We start from the raw sequence: 21925 nt of genomic DNA, 5'->3' as shown, positions 1-21925 counted from the left end.
TGTGTTGCAGTATACGACGAAATCTTCTGTTGGCGTACAATTTTTTTCTTTTCTTAGTAGTTCCAAGATTATTTGCAAGTGTTGACTGCGTTCTTCCTTGGTTCGTGAATATATCAATATATCATCGATAATTACTATCACGAATTTATCCAAGTACGGTTTGCAAACACTATTTATGAGGTCCTTGAACATTGTTGGAACGTTGGTCAGTCCAAAGGCTTAACTAAGAACTCTTAATGACCATACCGAGTCCTAAATGTTGTTTTCGGAACATCGTCTTCTTGTACTCCGAGTTGATGGTATCCTGATTTGAGATCTATCTTTAATCTTCTAGAATCTTCAAGTGTTTTAGTATATCAACCACCGTATCCATGTTTAGTTGTGCATCGGTCTGACCAAAATTAAACATAGGTGACCAGTCTACGTTTAGTTGTGGTTCGATCCATGTACAATAAAACTCAACTAAGGAGTTTGACCTAAAACATTGTGTTGTATTGCTATCGAGGGTTTAGGTTTTCTATATTTTTGGGTTATATACATGTGTTCTCATCGCAGGACTGAGTTCATACATAACTCTATATCTTTGTGTTTGTTGTATTCACGAGTATTATTAATTATTGTTTGTTACTTCAGGTCTAGCTGATAAGGCACCGGCCAGTCAGGACAGTCGGTGGGCAGGATCATTTTAGCATATAGCCGTTCTGAAATCCAGCAACCCAACGCGACATGTCTATCATGTCACCGCTCCCGTAAGTATTCCTTCAGTAGTATAATTACTAATACTTTTTATTTGTAGGTTAATGGATATACCTAAACCTAAAGAGTAAGTCCTAGACTATAGTCGTGCTTTCCTAAGAAAGTACTAATTCACTATAGTTAATAGCTCTGATACCAATCTGTCACACCCCGACCGTCGGCGGAAACACCGGGCAGTGTAACGTCATTTCTCGTATCATAGTTATCAACTTCTTGAAAACACATGCAATTTAAAATACGTCAACATAAAGTTGGTGAGTCTACAGGTTTTGACTCCATATAAAAATAATACATTTCCAAGTTCAAAAGTATAGTTTTGAAAGTATTATTTTGACTCTCCAACGTTTAGTATATATATCCTAGGTATAAAAGTTTACTTACCAAATAAGTAGTTTACCTATAAGTCTCATATACTATACATATACGTGTTTGTAATTCCATACAAACAAAAGTTGCTAAGTATAAATCTTATTTCAATTCTATACGAGTAAAAACCGCTACGTATAAATCTCTTTCAATTCTATACGGGTAAAAACCACTACGTATAAATCTATTTCAATTCTATACGAGTAAAAACCATTACGTATAAATCTATTTCAATTCTATACGAGTATGTGTGTTAGGTATAATTATCTACTTAATATACAAGTAGTACCTAGGGTATAAGTAGGGGGAAACTTATACTTAACATTAATACTTGTATACGACAAAGTATAATGTTTCTAACAAGTTGCTACCATGAGTCTGTAACCGCTGCTTGACAACAAAACCTCTGACAAAACACACTCATGATTTACCATGAGATACAATACACTCATGATTTACCATGAGAAACTATACACTCATGATTTACCATGAGAAACAATACCGCGCGCTTCATCGACGCCGGAACAATAACAAATAAAAGGAACGGATCGTCACTCGCTTGTCTTGGGTTGTAATTAACAACCACGAGTGGGGTCGTCAACCTGTATCTTATTCATACACGACTTCCTCGCTCACATGGGATTAACGGTTACAGGTCAGAGGACTTCCACTAAGATCCTCAATCTTAGTTGATGAATGAGGTAGCTCATGTAGACTTTGACGACGTTCTATAGTCCTAACAACAAAAGCATTTTCATGTCTAAAACCCTAAGTTACTAGACTATGCTTTTAAACAGTACTCCTAACTTCATAACATTTAGGCAGTATAATAGCTATAACATGAAGTAAAACCAGGTTTTATCTTGACATAAAACCAATAACAACAACAACATATAACATACCAAGTTTTATCTTGTCATAAAACTAACAATAACAACATATAGCATATCAAGTTTTATCTTGACATAAAACCAATAATAACAACATACTTTATATATAGAACTTTCGAATACAACTTCGGAACTATATCGCACACGAAATATATATAGAATACTAAGTATAACTCAAGATCTACATTAGTATACTACTATAACAATAACATGCAAACAACTTTACGATAGTTGTTTATTTTCAGATACGAAATAACTATATCCCGGTTATTATAACTATCTACGTTGATACTACTATACTATCATATAGACATAATAATAACGTATATATAATATTTAGCATGCGTTTTCCCCCGAAATATTAGAAAGTGGGGCCGTGAAACTCACCCTAGTAGCGTGATCTATAAAATCTAAACGGTCAGAGGCCCATCATTGTCAGGATCGGGAAGGGAAACGGCCTTCAGAAACGAGAGAGAAAGAAGAGATTTGGTGTAAGGAATGAAATGGTCTTGATCGCTATTTATAGGCTCTTCTGGGCCATTTCACGTCGTGACATACCTTGGGTCACATCGTGAACATCCATGAGTCACCCCGTAGCTTTAACACGTGTTTTCTAGCCCTGATTAGTGTCCCGGACACGTTTCACGTCGTGAACTTCATTTTCACATCGTGACTTAAGGCGGCTAGGGTTTCTGCCACGTGTCATGTCCTTAGACAGCTGCATCTTCGGAAGGTCATAACTTTTGCATACGAGCTCCGTTTTTGACGTTCTTTATATGCACGCGTAGCTAATTCCGAGTACTACGACTTTATTTTAGACTCCAATAGCTAATTATAAGTCTATTTTAAATTCCTCTTATTATAGAGATTTTATAGTGTTCGGTTTATCATAACTTCTTCCCACGAAGTCAGATTTAGATGTTCTCTATATTTTTGGAATCGTATGGACGTATACTTTGAGTTGTATCATAAATTTTATATGAAAGTTCATACTTTAACATGAATTACACAGTAAGTTTATCACATTACTAGTTTAACAAAATCACATTATGTGATTGGCATAATCACATGTGATTGTTATTGACCTATTTTAACTGGTGTTACATTCTCCCCCTGTTAGAACAATTTCGTCCCAAAATTTATCTTATGGATGGGGTTTTGTTAAATAGTTGGGGGTATTTCTGTTTCATCTGATCTTCACATTCCCAAGTAAATTCAGGTCCTCGTAAAGAGTTCCATTGAACTTTCACTATGGGAATACAACTTTGTTTTAATCGTTTGGCTTCTCGATCCATGATTTCGACAGGTTCTTCTACAAAGTTGAGTTTGGCATTGACTTGTATCTCGTCGAGAGGTACAACGAGAGTGTCATCAGATAGACATCTTTTGAGATTTGACACGTGAAAAATATTGTGTACATTGCTTAGCTCTTGAGGTAACTGGAGTTGGTATGCGACAGAACCAATTCTTGCTAGAAAAAGGTCCTATATACCGTGGGTTTAGTTTGCCTCGTTTCCTGAAACGAATTATGGCCTTCCAAGGATATACCTTTAACATTACTCTATCTCGAACTTGGAATTCCAAAGGATTACGTCATACGTCAGCATAGCTCTTCTGACGATCACGTGTTGCCCTTAATCAGTCCTTATTTTGCACGATATTTTGAGTTGTCTCGTGGATTATTTCTATCTCGGCACATAAGGTATCACCTATATGTTCTCTGGCCAATTATGTGTCTCCAACTTCTCAGTGCAAAAACTACAGCTCCCAATTCAAGGTCATGGGTAGTGTAATTATTCTCATGCACCTAAAGTTGTCGTGATGCGTAGGCGATAACTTTTCCTTTTTGCATCAACACACATCCCAATCCTTGATTTGATGTGTTGCAGTATACGACGAAATCTTCTGTTGGCGTCTTTGGTGCTTCTCAATTTTTGATTGCTTCAATCTTGGAGGGTTCGACATGAATCCCTTTGTTACTAACTACATGTTCTAAAAACTGTACTTCTAATCCAAAACTCACATTTGGAGAATTTGGCGTACAATTTTTTTCTTTTCTTAGTAGTTCCAAGATTATTTGCAAGTGTTGACTGTTTTCTTCCTTGGTTCGTGAATATATCAATATATCATCGATAACTACTATCACGAATTTATCCAAGTACGGTTTGCAAACACTATTCATGAGGTCCTTGAACATTGTTGGAGTGCTGGTCAGTCCAAAGGCTTAACTAAGAACTCTTAATGACCATACTGAGTCCTAAATGTTGTTTTCGGAACATCGTCTTCTTGTACTCCGAGTTGATGGTATCCTGATTTGAGATCTATCTTTAATCTTCTAGAATCTTCAAGTGTTTTAGTCTATCAACCACCGTATCCAAGTTTAGTTGTGCATCGGTCTGACCAAAATTAAACATAGGTGACCAGTCTACGTTTAGTTGTGGTTCGACCCATGTACAATAAAACTCAACTAAGGAGTTTGACCTAAAACATTGTGTTGTATTGCTATCGAGGGTTTAGGTTTTCTATATTTTTGGGTTATATACATGTGTTCTCATCGCAGGACTGAGTTCATACATAACTCTATATCTTTGTGTTTGTTGTGTTCACGAGTATTATTAATTATTGTTTGTTACTTCAGGTCTAGCTGATAAGGCACCGGCCAGTCAGGACAGTCGGTGGGCAGGATCATTTTAGCATATAGTCGTTCTGAAATCCAGCAACCCAACGCGACATGTCTATCATGTCACCGCTCCCGTAAGTATTCCTTCAGTAGTATAATTACTAATACTTTTTATTTGTAGGTTAATGGATATACCTAAACCTAAAGAGTAAGTCCTAGACTATAGTCGTGCTTTCCTAAGAAAGTACTAATTCACTATAGTTAATAGCTCTGATACCAATCTGTCACACCCCGACCGTCGGCGGAAACACCGGGCAGTGTAACGTCATTTCTCGTATCATAGTTATCAACTTCTTGAAAACACATGCAATTTAAAATACGTCAACATAAAGTTGGCAAGTCTACAGGTTTTGACTCCATATAAAAATAATACATTTCCAAGTTCAAAAGTATAGTTTTGAAAGTATTATTTTGACTCTCCAACGTTTAGTATATATATCCTAGGTATAAAAGTTTACTTACAAAATAAGTAGTTAACCTATAAGTCTCATATACTATACATATAAGTGTTTGTAATTCCATACAAACAAAAGTTGCTAAGTATAAATCTTATTTCAATTCTATACGAGTAAAAACCGCTTGATATAAATCTCTTTCAATTCTATACGAGTAAAAACCACTACGTATAAATCTATTTCAATTCTATACGAGTAAAAACCATTACGTATAAATCTATTTCAATTCTATACGAGTATGTGTGTTAGGTATAATTATCTACTTAATATACAAGTAGTACCTAGGGTATAAGTAGGGGGAAACTTATACTTAACATTAATACTTGTATACGACAAAGTATAATGTTTCTAACAAGTTGCTACCATGAGTCTGTAACCGCTGCTTGACAACAAAACCTCTGACAAAACACACTCATGATTTACCATGAGAAACAATACACTCATGATTTACCTTGAGAAACTATACACTCATGATTTACCATGAGAAACAATACCGCGCGCTTCATCGACGCCGGAACAATAACAAATAAAAGGAACGGATCGTCACTCGCTTGTCTTGGGTTGTAATTAACAACCACGAGTGGGGTCGTCAACCTGTATCTTATTCATACACGACTTCCTCGCTCACATGGGATTAACGGTTACAGGTCAGAGGACTTCCACTAAGATCCTCAATCTTAGTTGATGAATGAGGTAGCTCATGTAGAGTTTGACGGCGTTCTATAGTCCTAACAAGAAAAGTATTTTCATGTCTAAAACCCTAAGTTACTAGACTATGCTTTTAAACAGTACTCCTAACTTCATAACATTTAGGCAGTATAATAGCTATAACATGAAGTAAAACTAGGTTTTATCTTGACATAAAACCAATAACAACAACAACATATAATATACCAAGTTTTATCTTGTCATAAAACTAACAATAACAACATATAGCATATCAAGTTTTATCTTGACATAAAACCAATAATAACAACATACTTTATATATAGAACTTTCGAATACAACTTCGGAACTATATCGCACACGAAATATATATAGAATGCTAAGTATAACTCAAGATCTACATTAGTATACTACTATAACAATAACATGCAAACAACTTTACGATAGTTGTTTATTTTCAGATACGAAATAACTATATCCCGGTTATTATAACTATCTACGTTGATACTACTATACTATCATATAGACATAATAATAACGTATATATAATATTTAGCATGCGTTTTCCCCCGAAATATTAGAAAGTGGGGCCGTGAAACTCACCCTAGTAGCGTGATCTATAAAATCTAAACGGTCAGAGGCCCATCGTTGTCAGGATCGGGAAGGGAAACGGCCTTCAGAAATGAGAGAGAAAGAAGAGATTTGGTGTAAGGAATGAAATGGTCTTGATCGCTATTTATAGGCTCTTCTGGGCCATTTCACGTCGTGACATACCTTGGGTCACATCGTGAACATCCATGAGTCACCCCGTAGCTTTAACACGTGTTTTCTAGCCCTGATTAGTGTCCCGGACACGTTTCACGTCGTGAACTTCATTTTCACGTCGTGACTTAAGGCGGCTAGGGTTTCTGCCACGTGTCATGTCCTTAGACAGCTGCATCTTCGGAAGGTCATAACTTTTGTATACGAGCTCCGTTTTTGACGTTCTTTATATGCACGCGTAGCTAATTCCGAGTACTACGACTTTCTTTTAGACTCCAATAGCTAATTATAAGTCTATTTTAAATTCCTCTTATTATAGAGATTTTATAGTGTTCGGTTTATCATAACTTCTTCCCACGAAGTCAGATTTAGATGTTCTCTATATTTTTGGAATCGTATGGACGTATACTTTGAGTTGTATCATAAATTTTGTATGAAAGTTCATACTTTAACATGAATTACATAGTAAGTTTATCACATTACTAGTTTAACAAAATCACATTATGTGATTGGCATAATCACATGTGATTGTTATTGACCTATTTTAACTGGTGTTACATTCTCCCCCTGTTAGAACAATTTCGTTCCAAAATTTATCTTATGGATGGGGTTTTGTTAAATAGTTGGGGGTATTTCTGTTTCATCTGATCTTCACATTCCCAAGTAAATTCAGGTCCTCGTAAAGAGTTCCATTGAACTTTCACTATGGGAATACAACTTTGTTTTAATCGTTTGGCTTCTCGATCCATGATTTCGACAGGTTCTTCTACAAAGTTGAGTTTGGCATTGACTTGTATCTCGTCGAGAGGTACAACAAGAGTGTCATCAGATAGACATCTTTTGAGATTTGACACGTGAAAAATATTGTGTACATTGCTTAGCTCTTGAGGTAACTGGAGTTGGTATGCGACAGAACCAATTCTTGCTAGAAAAAGGTCCTATATACCGTGGGTTTAGTTTGCCTCGTTTCCTGAAACGAATTATGGCGTTCCAAGGATATACCTTTAACATTACTCTATCTCGAACTTGGAATTCCAAAGGCTTACGTCATACGTCAGCATAGCTCTTCTGACGATCACATGTTGCCCTTAATCAGTCCTTATTTTGCACGATATTTTGAGTTGTCTGGTGGATTATTTCTATCTCGGCACATAAGGTATCACCTATATGTTCTCTGGCCAATTATGTGTCTCCAACTTCTCAGTGCAAACACTACAGCTCCCAATTCAAGGTCATGGGTAGTGTAATTATTCTCATGCACCTAAAGTTGTCGTGATGCGTAGGCTATAACTTTTCCTTTTTGCATCAACACACATCCCAATCCTTGATTTGATGTGTTGCAGTATACGACGAAATCTTCTGTTGGCGTCTTTGGTGCTTCTCAATTTTTGATTGCTTCAATCTTGGAGGGTTCGACATGAATCCCTTTGTTACTAACTACATGTTCTAAAAACTGTACTTCTAATCCAAAACTCACATTTGGAGAATTTGGCGTACAATTTTTTTCTTTTCTTAGTAGTTCCAAGATTATTTGCAAGTGTTGACTGTTTTCTTCCTTGGTTCGTGAATATATCAATATATCATCGATAACTACTATCACGAATTTATCCAAGTACGGTTTGCAAACACTATTCATGAGGTCCTTGAACATTGTTGGAGTGCTGGTCAGTCCAAAGGCTTAACTAAGAACTCTTAATGACCATACAGAGTCCTAAATGTTGTTTTCGGAACATCGTCTTCTTGTACTCCGAGTTGATGGTATCCTGATTTGAGATCTATCTTTAATCTTTTAGAATCTTCACGTGTTTTAGTCTATCAACCACCGTATCCAAGTTTAGTTGTGCATCGGTCTGACCAAAATTAAACATAGGTGACCAGTCTACGTTTAGTTGTGGTTCGACCGATGTACAATAAAACTCAACTAAGGAGTTTGACCTAAAACATTGTGTTGTATTGCTATCGAGGGTTTAGGTTTTCTATATTTTTGGGTTATATACATGTGTTCTCATCGCAGGACTGAGTTCATACATAACTCTATATCTTTGTGTTTGTTGTGTTCACGAGTATTATTAATTATTGTTTGTTACTTCGGGTCTAGCTGATAAGGCACCGGCCAGTCAGGACAGTCGGTGGGCAGGATCATTTTAGCATATAGCCGTTCTGAAATCCAACAACCCAACGCGACATGTCTATCATGTCACCGCTCCCGTAAGTATTCCTTCAGTAGTATAATTACTAATACTTTTTATTTGTAGGTTAATGGATATACCTAAACCTAAAGAGTAAGTCCTAGACTATAGTCGTGTTTTCCTAAGAAAGTACTAATTCACTATAGTTAATAGCTCTGATACCAATCTGTCACACCCCGACCGTCGGCGGAAACACCGGGCAGTGTAACGTCATTTCTCGTATCATAGTTATCAACTTCTTGAAAACACATGCAATTTAAAATACGTCAACATAAAGTTGGCAAGTCTACAGGTTTTGACTCCATATAAAAATAATACATTTCCAAGTTCAAAAGTATAGTTTTGAAAGTATTATTTTGACTCTCCAACGTTTAGTATATATATCCTAGGTATAAAAGTTTACTTACAAAATAAGTAGTTAACCTATAAGTCTCATATACTATACATATAAGTGTTTGTAATTCCATACAAACAAAAGTTGCTAAGTATAAATCTTATTTCAATTCTATACGAGTAAAAACCGCTACATATAAATCTCTTTCAATTCTATACGAGTAAAAACCACTACGTATAAATCTATTTCAATTCTATACGAGTAAAAACCATTACGTATAAATCTATTTCAATTCTATACGAGTATGTGTGTTAGGTATAATTATCTACTTAATATACAAGTAGTACCTAGGGTATAAGTAGGGGGAAACTTATACTTAACATTAATACTTGTATACGACAAAGTATAATGTTTCTAACAAGTTGCTACCATGAGTCTGTAACCGCTGCTTGACAACAAAACCTCTGACAAAACACACTCATGATTTACCATGAGAAACAATACACTCATGATTTACCATGAGAAACTATACACTCATGATTTACCATGAGAAACAATACCGCGCGCTTCATCGACGCCGGAACAATAACAAATAAAAGGAACGGATCGTCACTCGCTTGTCTTGGGTTGTAATTAACAACCACGAGTGGGGGTCATCAACCTGTATCTTATTCGTACACGACTTCCTCGCTCACATGGGATTAACGGTTACAGGTCAGAGGACTTCCACTAAGATCCTCAATCTTAGTTGATGAATGAGGTAGCTCATGTAGACTTTGACGGCGTTCTATAGTCCTAACAACAAAAGCATTTTCATGTCTAAAACCCTAAGTTACTAGACTATGCTTTTAAACAGTACTCCTAACTTCATAACATTTAGGCAGTATAATAGCTATAACATGAAGTAAAACTAGGTTTTATCTTGACATAAAACCAATAACAACAACAACATATAACATACCAAGTTTTATCTTGTCATAAAACTAACAATAACAACATATAGCATATCAAGTTTTATCTTGACATAAAACCAATAATAACAACATACTTTATATATAGAACTTTCGAATACAACTTCGAAACTATATCGCACACGAAATATATATAGAATACTAAGTATAACTCAAGATCTACATTAGTATACTACTATAACAATAACATGCAAACAACTTTACGATAGTTGTTTATTTTCAGATACGAAATAACTATATCCCGGTTATTATAACTATCTACGTTGATACTACTATACTATCATATAGACATAATAATAACGTATATATAATATTTAGCATGCGTTTTCCCCCGAAATATTAGAAAGTGGGGCCGTGAAACTCACCCTAGTTGCGTGATCTATAAAATCTAAACGGTCAGAGGCCCATCGTTGTCAGGATCGGGAAGGGAAACGGCCTTCAGAAACGAGAGAGAAAGAAGAGATTTGGTGTAAGGAATGAAATGGTCTTGATTGCTATTTATAGGCTCTTCTGGGCCATTTCACGTCGTGACATACCTTGGGTCACATCGTGAACATCCATGAGTCACCCCGTAGCTTTAACACGTGTTTTCTAGCCCTGATTAGTGTCCCGGACACGTTTCACGTCGTGAACTTCATTTTCACGTCGTGACTTAAGGCGGCTAGGGTTTCTGCCACGTGTCATGTCCTTAGACAGCTGCATCTTCGGAAGGTCATAACTTTTGCATACGAGCTCCGTTTTTGACGTTCTTTATATGCACGCGTAGCTAATTCCAAGTACTACGACTTTCTTTTAGACTCCAATAGCTAATTATAAGTCTATTTTAAATTCCTCTTATTATAGAGATTTTATAGTGTTCGGTTTATCATAACTTCTTCCCACGAAGTCAGATTTAGATGTTCTCTATATTTTTGGAATCGTATGGACGTATACTTTGAGTTGTATCATAAATTTTGTATGAAAGTTCATACTTTAACATGAATTACATAGTAAGTTTATCAACTAGTTTAACAAAATCACATTATGTGATTGGCATAATCACATGTGATTGTTATTGACCTATTTTAACTGGTGTTACATTCTCCCCCTGTTAGAACAATTTCGTCCCAAAATTTATCTTATGGATGGGGTTTTGTTAAATAGTTGGGGGTATTTCTGTTTCATCTGATCTTCACATTCCCAAGTAAATTCAGGTCCTCTTAAAGAGTTCCATTGAACTTTCACTATGGGAATACAACTTTGTTTTAATCGTTTGGCTTCTCGATCCATGATTTCAACAGGTTCTTCTACAAAGTTGAGTTTGGCATTGACTTGTATCTCGTCGAGAGGTACAACAAGAGTGTCATCAGATAGACATCTTTTGAGATTTGACACGTGAAAAATATTGTGTACATTGCTTAGCTCTTGAGGTAACTGGAGTTGGTATGCGACAGAACCAATTCTTGCTAGAAAAAGGTCCTATATACCGTGGGTTTAGTTTGCCTCGTTTCCTGAAACGAATTATGGCGTTCCAAGGATATACCTTTAACATTACTCTATCTCGAACTTGGAATTCCAAAGGCTTACGTCATACGTCAGCATAGCTCTTCTGACGATCACGTGCTGCCCTTAATCAGTCCTTATTTTGCACGATCTTTTGAGTTGTCTCGTGGATAATTTCTGGGTCGGCACATAAGGTATCACCTATATGTTCTCTGGCCAATTATGTGTCTCCAACTTCTCAGTGCAAAAACTACAACTCCCAATTCAAGGTCATGGGTAGTGTAATTATTCTCATTCACCTAAAGTTGTCGTGATGCGTAGGCAATAACATTTCCTTTTTGCATCAACACACATCCCAATCCTTGATTTGATGTGTTGCAGTATACGACGAAATCTTCTGTTGGCGTACAATTTTTTTCTTTTCTTAGTAGTTCCAAGATTATTTGCAAGTGTTGACTGCGTTCTTCCTTGGTTCGTGAATATATCAATATATCATCGATAATTACTATCACGAATTTATCCAAGTACGGTTTGCAAACACTATTTATGAGGTCCTTGAACATTGTTGGAACGTTGGTCAGTCCAAAGGCTTAACTAAGAACTCTTAATGACCATACCGAGTCCTAAATGTTGTTTTCGGAACATCGTCTTCTTGTACTCCGAGTTGATGGTATCCTGATTTGAGATCTATCTTTAATCTTCTAGAATCTTCAAGTGTTTTAGTATATCAACCACCGTATCCAAGTTTAGTTGTGCATCGGTCTGACCAAAATTAAACATAGGTGACCAGTCTACGTTTAGTTGTGGTTCGATCCATGTACAATAAAACTCAACTAAGGAGTTTGACCTAAAACATTGTGTTGTATTGCTATCGAGGGTTTAGGTTTTCTATATTTTTGGGTTATATACATGTGTTCTCATCGCAGGACTGAGTTCATACATAACTCTATATCTTTGTGTTTGTTGTATTCACGAGTATTATTAATTATTGTTTGTTACTTCAGGTCTAGCTGATAAGGCACCGGCCAGTCAGGACAGTCGGTGGGCAGGATCATTTTAGCATATAGCCGTTCTGAAATCCAGCAACCCAACGCGACATGTCTATCATGTCACCGCTCCCGTAAGTATTCCTTCAGTAGTATAATTACTAATACTTTTTATTTGTAGGTTAATGGATATACCTAAACCTAAAGAGTAAGTCCTAGACTATAGTCGTGCTTTCCTAAGAAAGTACTAATTCACTATAGTTAATAGCTCTGATACCAATCTGTCACACCCCGACCGTCGGCGGAAACACCGGGCAGTGTAACGTCATTTCTCGTATCATAGTTATCAACTTCTTGAAAACACATGCAATTTAAAATACGTCAACATAAAGTTGGTGAGTCTACAGGTTTTGACTCCATATAAAAATAATACATTTCCAAGTTCAAAAGTATAGTTTTGAAAGTATTATTTTGACTCTCCAACGTTTAGTATATATATCCTAGGTATAAAAGTTTACTTACCAAATAAGTAGTTTACCGATAAGTCTCATATACTATACATATAAGTGTTTGTAATTCCATACAAAAAAAATTTGCTAAGTATAAATCTTATTTCAATTCTATACGAGTAAAAACCGCTACGTATAAATCTCTTTCAATTCTATACGGGTAAAAACCACTACGTATAAATCTATTTCAATTCTATACGAGTAAAAACCATTACGAATAAATCTATTTCAATTCTATACGAGTATGTGTGTTAGGTATAATTATCTACTTAATATACAAGTAGTACCTAGGGTATAAGTAGGGGGAAACTTATACTTAACATTAATACTTGTATACGACAAAGTATAATGTTTCTAACAAGTTGCTACCATGAGTCTGTAACCGCTGCTTGACAACAAAACCTCTGACAAAACACACTCATGATTTACCATGAGAAACAATACACTCATGATTTACCATGAGAAACTATACACTCATGATTTACCATGAGAAACAATACCGCGCGCTTCATCGACGCCGGAACAATAACAAATAAAAGGAACGGATCGTCACTCGCTTGTCTTGGGTTGTAATTAACAACCACGAGTGGGGTCGTCAACCTGTATCTTATTCATACACGACTTCCTCGCTCACATGGGATTAACGGTTACAGGTCAGAGGACTTCCACTAAGATCCTCAATCTTAGTTGATGAATGAGGTAGCTCATGTAGACTTTGACGGCGTTCTATAGTCCTAACAACAAAAGCATTTTCATGTCTAAAACCCTAAGTTACTAGACTATGCTTTTAAACAGTACTCCTAACTTCATAACATTTAGGCAGTATAATAGCTATAACATGAAGTAAAACTAGGTTTTATCTTGACATAAAACCAATAACAACAACAACATATAACATACCAAGTTTTATCTTGTCATAAAACTAACAATAACAACATATAGCATATCAAGTTTTATCTTGACATAAAACCAATAATAACAACATACTTTATATATAGAACTTTCGAATACAACTTCGGAACTATATCGCACACGAAATATATATAGAATACTAAGTATAACTCAAGATCTACATTAGTATACTACTATAACAATAACATGCAAACAACTTTACGATAGTTGTTTATTTTCATATACGAAATAACTATATCCCGGTTATTATAACTATCTACGTTGATACTACTATACTATCATATAGACATAATAATAACGTATATATAATATTTAGCATGCCTTTTCCCCCGAAATATTAGAAAGTGGGGCCGTGAAACTCACCCTAGTAGCGTGATCTATAAAATCTAAACGGTCAGAGGCCCATCGTTGTCAGGATCGGGAAGGGAAACGGCCTTCAGAAACGAGAGAGAAAGAAGAGATTTGGTGTAAGGAATGAAATGGTCTTGATCGCTATTTATAGGCTCTTCTGGGCCATTTCACGTCGTGACATACCTTGGGTCACATCGTGAACATCCATGAGTCACCCCGTAGCTTTAACATGTGTTTTCTAGCCCTGATTAGTGTCCCGGACACGTTTCACGTCGTGAACTTCATTTTCACGTCGTGACTTAAGGCGGCTAGGGTTTCTGCCACGTGTCATGTCCTTAGACAGCTGCATCTTAGGAAGGTCATAACTTTTGCATACGAGCTCCGTTTTTGACGTTCTTTATATGCACGCGTAGCTAATTCCGAGTACTACGACTTTCTTTTAGACTCCAATAGCTAATTATAAGTCTATTTTAAATTCCTCTTATTATAGAGATTTTATAGTGTTCGGTTTATCATAACTTCTTCCCACGAAGTCAGATTTAGATGTTCTCTATATTTTTGGAATCGTATGGACGTATACTTTGAGTTGTATCATAAATTTTGTATGAAAGATCATACTTTAACATGAATTACATAGTAAGTTTATCACATTACTAGTTTAACAAAATCACATTATGTGATTGGCATAATCACATGTGATTGTTATTGACCTATTTTAACTGGTATTACATTCTCCCCCTGTTAGAACAATTTCGTCCCAAAATTTATCTTCTGGATGGGGTTTTGTTAAATAGTTGGGGGTATTTCTGTTTCATCTGATCTTCACATTCCCAAGTAAATTCAGGTCCTCGTAAAGAGTTCCATTGAACTTTCACTATGGGAATACAACTTTGTTTTAATCGTTTGGCTTCTCGATCCATGATTTCGACAGGTTCTTCTACAAAGTTGAGTTTGGCATTGACTTGTATCTCGTCGAGAGGTACAACAAGAGTGTCATCAGATAGACATCTTTTGAGATTTGACACGTGAAAAATATTGTGTACATTGCTTAGCTCTTGAGGTAACTGGAGTTGGTATGCGACAGAACCAATTCTTGCTAGAAAAAGGTCCTATATACCGTGGGTTTAGTTTGCCTCGTTTCCTGAAACGAATTATGGCGTTCCAAGGATATACCTTTAACATTACTCTATCTCGAACTTGGAATTCCAAAGGCTTACGTCATACGTCAGCATAGCTCTTCTGACGATCACGTGTTGCCCTTAATCAGTCCTTATTTTGCACGATATTTTGAGTTGTCTCGTGGATTATTTCTATCTCGGCACATAAGGTATCACCTATATGTTCTCTGGCCAATTATGTGTCTCCAACTTCTCAGTGCAAACACTACAGCTCCCAATTCAAGGTCATGGGTAGTGTAATTATTCTCATGCACCTAAAGTTGTCGTGATGCGTAGGCTATAACTTTTCCTTTTTGCATCAACACACATCCCAATCCTTGATTTGATGTGTTGCAGTATACGACGAAATCTTCTGTTGGCGTATTTGGTGCTTCTCAATTTTTGATTGCTTCAATCTTGGAGGGTTCGACATGAATCCCTTTGTTACTAACTACATGTTCTAAAAACTGTACTTCTAATCCAAAACTCACATTTGGAGAATTTGGCGTACAATTTTTTTCTTTTCTTAGTAGTTCCAAGATTATTTGCAAGTGTTGACTGTTTTATTCCTTGGTTCGTGAATATATCAATATATCATCGATAACTACTATCACGAATTTATCCAAGTACGGTTTGCAAACACTATTCATGAGGTCCTTGAACATTGTTGGAGTGCTGGTCAGTCCAAAGGCTTAACTAAGAACTCTTAATGACCATACAGAGTCCTAAATGTTGTTTTCGGAACATCGTCTTCTTGTACTCCGAGTTGATGGTATCCTGATTTGAGATCTATCTTTAATCTTCTAGAATCTTCAAGTGTTTTAGTCTATCAACCACCGTATCCAAGTTTAGTTGTGCATCGGTCTGACCAAAATTAAACATAGGTGACCAGTCTACGTTTAGTTGTGGTTCGACCCATGTACAATAAAACTCAACTAAGGAGTTTGACCTAAAACATTGTGTTGTATTGCTATCGAGGGTTTAGGTTTTCTATATTTTTGGGTTATATACATGTGTTCTCATCGCAGGACTGAGTTCATACATAACTCTATATCTTTGTGTTTGTTGTGTTCACGAGTATTATTAATTATTGTTTGTTACTTCAGGTCTAGCTGATAAGGCACCGGCCAGTCAGGACAGTCGGTGGGCAGGATCATTTTAGCATATAGCCGTTCTGAAATCCAGCAACCCAACGCGACATGTCTATCATGTCACCGCTCCCGTAAGTATTCCTTCAGTAGTATAATTACTAATACTTTTTATTTGTAGGTTAATGGATATACCTAAACCTAAAGAGTAAGTCCTAGACTATAGTCGTGCTTTCCTAAGAAAGTACTAATTCACTATAGTTAATAGCTCTGATACCAATCTGTCACACCCCGACCGTCGGCGGAAACACCGGGCAGTGTAACGTCATTTCTCGTATCATAGTTATCAACTTCTTGAAAACACATGCAATTTAAAATACGTCAACATAAAGTTGGTGAGTCTACAGGTTTTGACTCCATATAAAAATAATACATTTCCAAGTTCAAAAGTATAGTTTTGAAAGTATTATTTTGACTCTCCAACGTTTAGTATATATATCCTAGGTATAAAAGTTTACTTACCAAATAAGTAGTTTACCTATAAGTCTCATATACTATACATATAAGTGTTTGTAATTCCATACAAAAAAAATTTGCTAAGTATAAATCTTATTTCAATTCTATACGAGTAAAAACCGCTACGTATAAATCTCTTTCAATTCTATACGGGTAAAAACCACTACGTATAAATCTATTTCAATTCTATACGAGTAAAAACCATTACGTATAAATCTATTTCAATTCTATACGAGTATGTGTGTTAGGTATAATTATCTACTTAATATACAAGTAGTACCTAGGGTATAAGTAGGGGGAAACTTATACTTAACATTAATACTTGTATACGACAAAGTATAATGTTTCTAACAAGTTGCTACCATGAGTCTGTAACCGCTGCTTGACAACAAAACCTCTGACAAAACACACTCATGATTTACCATGAGAAACAATACACTCATGATTTACCATGAGAAACTATACACTCATGATTTACCATGAGAAACAATACCGCGCGCTTCATCGACGCCGAAACAATAACAAATAAAAGGAACGGATCGTCACTCGCTTGTCTTGGGTTGTAATTAACAACCACGAGTGGGGTCGTCAACCTGTATCTTATTCATACACGACTTCCTCGCTCACATGGGATTAACGGTTACAGGTCAGAGGACTTCCACTAAGATCCTCAATCTTAGTTGATGAATGAGGTAGCTCATGTAGACTTTGACGGCGTTCTATAGTCCTAACAACAAAAGCATTTTCATGTCTAAAACCCTAAGTTACTAGACTATGCTTTTAAACAATACTCCTAACTTCATAACATTTAGGCAGTATAATAGCTATAACTTGAAGTAAAACCAGGTTTTATCTTGACATAAAACCAATAACAACAACAACATATAACATACCAAGTTTTATCTTGTCATAAAACTAACAATAACAACATATAGCATATCAAGTTTTATCTTGACATAAAACCAATAATAACAACATACTTTATATATAGAACTTCCGAATACAACTTCGGAACTATATCGCACACGAAATATATATAGAATCCTAAGTATAACTCAAGATCTACATTAGTATACTCCTATAACAATAACATGCTAACAACTTTATGATAGTTGTTTATTTTCAGATACGAAATAACTATATCGCAGTTATTATAACTATCTACGTTGATACTAATATACTATCATATAGACATAATAATAACGTATATATAATATTTAGCATGCGTTTTCCCCGAAATATTAGAAAGTGGGGCCGTGAAACTCACCCTAGTAGCGTGATCTATAGAATCTAAACGGTCATAGGCCCGTCGTTGCCAGGTTCAGGAAGGGAAACGGCCTTCGGAAATGAGAGAGAAAGCAGAGATTTGGTGTAAGGAATGAAATGGTCTTGATCGCTATTTATAGGCTCTTCTGGGCCATTTCACGTCGTGACATACATTGGGTCACGTCGTGAACATCCATGAGTCACCCCGTAGCTTTAACACGTGTTTCTAGCCCCGATTAGTGTCCCGGACACGTTTCACGTCGTGAACTTCATTTTCACGTCGTGACTTAAGGCGGCTAGGGTTTCTGCCACGTGTCATGTCCTTAGACAGCTGCATCTTCGGAAGGTCATAACTTTTGCATACGAACTCCGTTTTTGACATTCTTTATATGCACGCGTAGTTAATTCCGAGTACTAAGACTTTCTTTTAGACTCCAATAGCTAACTCTAAGTCTATTTTAAATTCCTCTTATTATAGAGATTTTATAGTGTTCGGTTTATCATAACTTCTTCACACGAAGTCAGATTTAGATGTTCTCTATATTTTTGGAATCGTATGGACGTATACTTTGAGTTGTATCATAAATTATGTATGAAAGTTCATACTTTAACATGAATTACATAGTAAGTTTATCACATTACTAGTTTAACAAAATCACATTATGTGATTGGCATAATCACATGTGATTGTTATTGACTTATTTTGACTGGTGTTATATATATATATATATATATATATATATATATATATATATATATATATATATATATATATATATATATATATATATATATATATATATATATGGGAGAGTTTAATTGAGAAAAAAAAGTTGAGAACGAGGAAATAAATCTGGGTCACTCATTTCGAATATGCCGCTTAATCGTTCCAGCGTACCGGGCCGACGGAACAGATCATATTCATTTATGAATATGTATGAGTAAGTGTATTCATATATGAATACGTATATTCATATATGAATAAGTATAGCGGAAGTGATTATTTATAAATGAATATGGCGGTAGTGGGTGGTGGCATGGGTCACGGTTGTTGGTGGTGGTTGTGGAGGTGGCAGAGGTGACGAATGTGGTTGGTGGTGACATTGGTGGTGATTGGTAGCGGAAGGGAGGTGGTGTATTCATATATGAATACATTTATATTTATATTCATATATAAATATTACTCATCCTCCGTCGACTTGATACGCTGGAGCGTTTTACGGCAAAAATAAATGATTTGCTGAGATTGATTCCCCAATTATGAACTTATATATATATATATATATATATATATATATATATATATATATATATATATATATATATATATATATATATATATATATATAGAGAGAGAGAGAGAGAGAGAGAGAGAGGATCATGTAGGAACTCAAATATTGGTAGGAACCACAGGGACAAATCTTGGTCCTTTGAAAAAATAAAAGGTGGAGATTTGATTTTATTTATCATCAAAATCTCGCGAGATGGTATGGTGATTTGGTAATTATATACGAGATAATGGCAATTTCCGATAAATGTTAAGTGTTTTGAGGGTTAAAAAGGAAAAAAAATCAGATATTCGGAACCACACGCGCCTAGACGCCCCCCAACCCACTCTCCCCCACTCTCACGTCAAGTGTCATCTCTTCATTACCTTAGTTTTTTTGCCACATATTTCGTTTTTTGGCCATAACTTTTTTTATTTGATAAAATAATTTCTGAAAAAACCAAAGTTCTTAAAATTTAATTGTCTACAAAATGAGTATAATCATGAAATTTTGAAAAAAAAAATATATTTTTTATATTTATCAAAAAACCCAAAAAAATCTCCAAAATTATGAAATTTTAAGAAATACTTCTACTCACTATTCTAATGACTTTGTAAAAAAGAATTTTTAAAAATAATGTGTTTTAGATACCAAATAGAGATGATTCAAAATATTTATGATTCAAAAATATTATGATTCAATATGTTTATGATAATTAACTTGTTATGATCTAAAAATATTTTGATTCAAATATTTAATGATCTTTAATTATTATATTTTTTATGATTCAAATTTAAATGATTCAAAAAAATATAATGATCCAAATGTTATATTGAACAAATACTTTGTTTAATTCAAAATATTATGATCCAAATTAATATGATCGAAAAATGTATGATGCATACTAACGTTATGATTTAAAATACTACGATTCAAAATTTTATGATCTAAAAATAATATGATTTAGAAAAAAATATGAACGAAAAATATTATGATCGTTAATATACTTTTTATTTAAAACTTTATAATTGTTAAATATTAAAACTCAAACCGATATTTAGTTTACAAAATCAAAATAATAAAAAAAAATAATTATAAAACAAAAACCCTACTATCTTCAAGTATGCAGTAAAGATATTAAAAAAACAAAAAATATGAAAAATTAAAAAATAAAAAATATTTTAAAAAAAATTAAAAAAATACGAAAAAAATAAAAACAAAAAAAAAAGCAAAAAAGTAAAAAATAAATCTTTAAAACCGATCATATATCTATTTTAAAAAAATTTGATTTTTTTAAACAAAAAAATAATAAAAAATAATAAAAAAACCAAAATAAATGAAAAAGAAAAGACAATCCCATTTAAATGATGTTGATGAATGTTCGTCACACATGATTATTCATTCGAGTCTGTATTACGTTCCATGCACGTGCGCCGTGTGCGAATGCGTCACGACCAAGTAAATGGGTTTGACGATTGTGTCATTGACGAAATGATTGGTGGAGAATAGTTCTCGAGGTTTCTACCAATTTTTGAGTTCCTACCAGATCCGGACCCTATATATATATATATATATATATATATATATATATATAGGTTCAGATGAGAACAATTATATAATTGAGAACACGAGAACAAATCTAGGCCATATATTTCTTTTTTGCCGCAAAATCCTCCTGCGTATCGGCGTGATGGAGGAATGTAATATTCATATGTGAATAAGTATATGCATATTCTCAAGTGATTATTCATATATGATTATACTTATTTAATATATGAATATTATATGTTTCGTCGTCCCGATGCGTTCCTCCGTCGCGCCGGTACGTGTGAGGGTTTTGCGGCAACAAAAGAAATATATGGCATACATTTGTTCTCGCGTTCTCAATTATATAATTGTTCTCATTTGAACATAAGTCTATATATATATATATATATATATATATATATATATATATATATATAGGGAAGGGTTATTTGGAAAACAAAAAAACCCTAAAAATTATAAAAATGCATAAAAAAAATACTTAGAGATCACTAAACTTTTTTTTGAATTTTTTTTGAAAAAATCGCAGCTTTCTATACAAATTCGATGAAAAAAATATTGAATTTTTTTTTAAATAAAAAAAAATTGATTTTTTTTTCAACGAATTTAAAGAAAAAGCTGCGATTATTTATAAAAAAATTCAAAAAAAAAAAGTTATTTGATCTCTAAGTATTTTTTTATGCATTTTTATGATTTTTAGGGTTTTTTGTTTTCCATAGAACCTAAACATATATATATATATATATATATATATATATATATATATATATATATAT

The sequence above is a fragment of the Lactuca virosa genome, chromosome 7 (genome assembly GCF_052849685.1).
Source record: "Lactuca virosa cultivar CGN04683 chromosome 7, Lactuca_virosa_CGN04683_v6, whole genome shotgun sequence".
Classification (NCBI taxonomy): Eukaryota; Viridiplantae; Streptophyta; class Magnoliopsida; order Asterales; family Asteraceae; genus Lactuca; species Lactuca virosa.
This window is presented reverse-complemented; position numbering follows the sequence as displayed.